The sequence below is a fragment of the Pteropus medius genome, unplaced genomic scaffold, assembly GCF_902729225.1.
Source record: "Pteropus medius unplaced genomic scaffold, Ma_sr-lr_union100, whole genome shotgun sequence".
Classification (NCBI taxonomy): Eukaryota; Metazoa; Chordata; class Mammalia; order Chiroptera; family Pteropodidae; genus Pteropus; species Pteropus medius.
In genome coordinates this window covers 1667109-1671576 of record NW_024352785.1, presented here as the reverse complement: position 1 = coordinate 1671576, position 4468 = coordinate 1667109, and the positions used below count along the sequence as shown (strand labels likewise).

Here is a 4468-nt window from a genome sequence, read left to right as displayed (position 1 = left end):
TGCCTGTAGCACCTGGTGTTCCTAGATGGTCTCCCATCCAAGTACTAACCAGGCCTGACCCTGCTTAGCTCCCAAGTTCAGACATCGGGCTTGTTCAGGGTGGCATGGCTATAGACCATAGACCGTGGCTCCACTGGGACACGAACCCAGGACCTCCTGCTTGTAAAGCAAATGTGCTAACTGCTACACTATGGAACCACGTCCTAATACCTTAATTTTAGATTAAGCAGAGAATAACCTGTAGGGCATCTGGCCTGTGGACACAAAGCATCATAATGCACATGAAAATCGCTTATTTAATAGTCTCAGAGAAGACAGTGAAAGTATCATAATAATCTTAAGAAAGTATCATAATAATCTTAAGAAGTAGGCTATTATTATGACTTTGTTAGAGATATGGCTAAAACCTCAAATACTAAGCAAATTTTTATGGTTACAAAGCAAAACAGAAATTGGAAAAGTGGTACTTCTTTTTGCTAATATTAACAACACAGTGAAAATGAAATCTGCATTGATCATGCCTTTGAGTTTTTATTCTGAATGTGGTAAAATCACAATGCCATAATGGTTATTTGTACTATGTAGACCTCTATAAGACTTTGTCCTAACACCGAAAATAATAAAAGTGGATAAAGTGGATGTAGTGGAGGAAAAGAACTAAAACTAATGAGAGTCTACCAAATATTAATTAGTCTCTGCCCCAACACCATGGAGAGAGTTAGGATTGCAAGCTAGGTGTACTGGACTAAAACTGCACACTCTATACCATACTCTTTCTCTGTGAAGACATGGGGTTTGTGTAAATAAATCTATTTTCTAGCCTATAGAAAGACAACTTAAAGAGAAATTGTCAAGGAAAAGACTAACTTATTAGTGAAAAGTCTAAATCTAGACTACAGGCTACTTAGAATGAATGATAATATATTGAGTTTATTTGAAATTATGAACCCTTAATTATGTAAAAAGGAACACTAAATGGCAAGGGTCAGATGGCAGATTGTCTCACATCATTCAACGGCAGAGGAAAGAACTAAAAATTTTACTCAAAAACAAAAGAGAAATGATATATAAGAATAATTCTGATAGAAATGTTAATATTACTGAAGCAGAACTGGAATAACAGAATTTTAGGTTATATTTAACTATTATTTTTTGTATTTAATATTATCATACTAAATCGTCATCCATAGAATACCATTTATCAACCAGTTCTTAGATTTTCCTTTACTACCACTTATGCTTAAATATAGCTTTGCAAAACTAATAATTTATAAACTGAATATATTCTGTTATTGATTGACATGCTCTCAGAAAATGCACTTTACTTGAATTGACAAATACTATAAAGGTTAAATATTAAAGAGTGTTGTTAAAGATATTAGCCCTTAGTTAAGTTTTACTTCTTGATATATCATAAAAATTCAAATATCATTAGAAATGGAAGAGAGTTGGATAAAAAATTACTTTTAATAGTATGTGTCAGAAAAATTATTATAAAACTTTATATTTAAATCCTCTATAGCAAATTTCTTTTCTAAATATGAAAGATATTTGAATCTCAATATTATGCTAGATTTGTTTTGGAAAATATATGGTGGGGCAGCATTATAGAAGTGAATTAAGATGTGTTGATATGAAATTTGATCTAGTTTCATGCTTGAGTTATTTCACTTATCATAAACATATTGAGTTACACACATTTTTACCATATAAGAATATTGAAAGGTCTCCAAATAACTGCTGTTTCATCAAATAATTTCAACATATAAATCACTATTGTACATAATCTAGAAAATCCAAGTGAACTGCCCTCTGAAATAAAGTTTTCATCAATATGAGGTTTCCTGAGGGCACCAGAAAAAATTGGTGCAGGCTATGAATGAACCATTTACCTTAGGCACCTTATAAGCTTGCTTGAACTTGCATGGGGAAGCTTTTACTGTGAAAACATTAAAGTGTGAATCTCAGAAAAGAAACTAAAAGCTAAATCCATTACAATATCAGTTTTCATGCTCTTTTTAAAAAAATGCAAGAGACATAAATAGGGAAGTCATATTTTGTACCTAGTAACTGTATTTATGTATTCCTGTCTTCTTCCATCCCATTCCCAAATCATAAACACTTAGTAGAATGAAATTCTAGATAGGTGGTAGACAGGACTGAATAAATGATTAAAATTGCCACAATAGATCTGATAAATTCATCAGGGGTGGGGGGATGGGAAAACCTTTTCATCAGTGGAATAAATGGAGAAATGAACTCATGGAAGAACTAAAATTTTCACATTTATTTTAAATTCACATATAACTAAACATTTAGCATGTCTGAATAGCATCTAGATTAACTACTTTTGCAGGTGAGAAGCAATTCATTTTTTTTTCTTATCTACAAGGAAATTGTTTATTCCACATTATAGGCTTTTTATCTGTAAAATTTCATTTCAAAAATTACTTGTTGATGAATGAGAGAGAAGGAAAAATAATGATTTTTAAATGAAAGTATTAGGTTCCATTTTCCCCTCAAATTTATGGCATGAGACTAATCCACTTTCTTATTGCCAATGTGGAATATAAACAAACTTTTCTCCTCTCTCTTGTAAAAATCTGTCATGATAATTTAGGTGCCATGGAGAAATATATTAACTCTTTCATTACACGATGATGATCTCTAATGCACTGCTTTTATAAACATTTATCTGTCCACATATATTTTTGCTATCCAGATTAAATAATTTGGTGATGAAAGGGGTAAAGGCTGTTATAATAAAAACAAAATAAATCATGAACTGTTGATTGCAACCACAATTTAATAAAATCTTATAGCAAACTAATAGGGCATGTCTCTTTTTGATTATTCTAATAACCAGAACTGTGACATTTATAAACTTTTTGCATTACTAACAACTCTCAATGATATACTAATTTTCATTCTGCTTACAGTTCAGCATTATACCAAAATTCCATTGAAAAAGCCCAACAAGCAGTGAAAAGAAATGGACTTTAAAGAAACCTATTGTAATGCTGAAGATAAAATATCAACTGGAATGGTATGTATTTGGACAGTCATAACTATGATAATAAAGGAGACAGTCCATGCCTGACCTGCTGTTGATATAACCACAGGCTGGCAACACATTCCTCAAGAGCTGTATAACCTTCCATCATTCAAAATTCGTGGAGGACAGATGTTTTCCATCAGAGTGATAGTATTTTTACACTGCTTTCATTAAACTGTCATTTCTTAAACTGCTTCAATTTCAGGCCCCTTTTATCACTTTGTTAGTTTCAACGCATCTCTATGTACTTTGGATGACAGGAAGGTAGCCCTGACTTTAATTGTGTGTATACTTGCCAAAGACTGGGCCATACATGCTCACAGTCTCTCTCTGGAATTGTACCTAATTGTGGAATGAAATCAATATTGGAAGAAACAGCAGCCTAAAGATCACTAGAAATTTATGGCATGGAGACCAAGAAATATTACATATGTATTAAAATGCTTTGAGGTGAAACATTTATGCAATTCACTTTGAAATAATCAATAACTTTGACATATTAGTGCAGTCAAAAATATTGTCCATTTAACACAAAATAGATGTAAGTCAGAAATAAAATGAATGTTCAAAACCAACAGAGCTATCTGGCAAACTCAGAAAACACCCTCAATACAAATGGACTAAATAATCCTTTCTAAAAGTTTCTCTCCTTAATGTAAAAGTTTAAAGCTGTCCACTGTGTATCATTTGGATATTAAATGGCAATTTTTACTTGAATATACTCATGTAGATGTTTCTATTTTATTTATTTTATTTTATTTTAATTTTTTTCGTTTGCATGACTTGTGAGGTACAATCCTCAGGACCTTAGTTCATACACAGGCTTAAAAGGAGGAATTTCATATATGGTTCATACATACAATGGAATATTGCTCAGCCATTAAAAAAATGAAATCCTACCATTTGCAATGACATGGATGGGCCTAGAGGTTATTATGCTGAGTGAAATAAGTCAGACAAAGATAAATACCATATGATTTCACTTATATGTGGAATCTAAGGAACAAAAAAGAACAAACTAATCAAAAACAGACTCACAAATGTAAAGAACAATCTGGTGATGGCCAGAGGGGAGGGTGTTGGGAGGCTGGGAGAAAGGGATGAAGGGTTAAAGAAGTACAAATTAGTAGTTGATAGATGGTCACAGGGATGGGGAACACAACATAGGGAATGCAGTTAGCATTATGTAATGGCTAGGTGGAGAGCTAGAGGAGAGAAAGAGCAATCAGGGGGATCATTCTATAAACTATATAAATGTCTGACCAATGTACTGTATACTTGAAACTAATAATAATAATATTAAAGTTTTTAAAAAAGGGCGAATTTATTCCCAAAGCATAATTATTAGAAAATGGTGGATGTTTCATCCATTTATATACAGGAGCCAATTGATGAAATAACCTGTAACACACC

At 32.4% G+C, this 4468-nt stretch overlaps 1 pseudogene; it reads right to left on the bottom strand.

Annotated features, from left to right (window-relative positions):
• Positions 1–116, bottom strand: LOC120591042 (uncharacterized; annotated as a pseudogene).
• Positions 117–4468: the final 4352 nt, after the last annotated feature.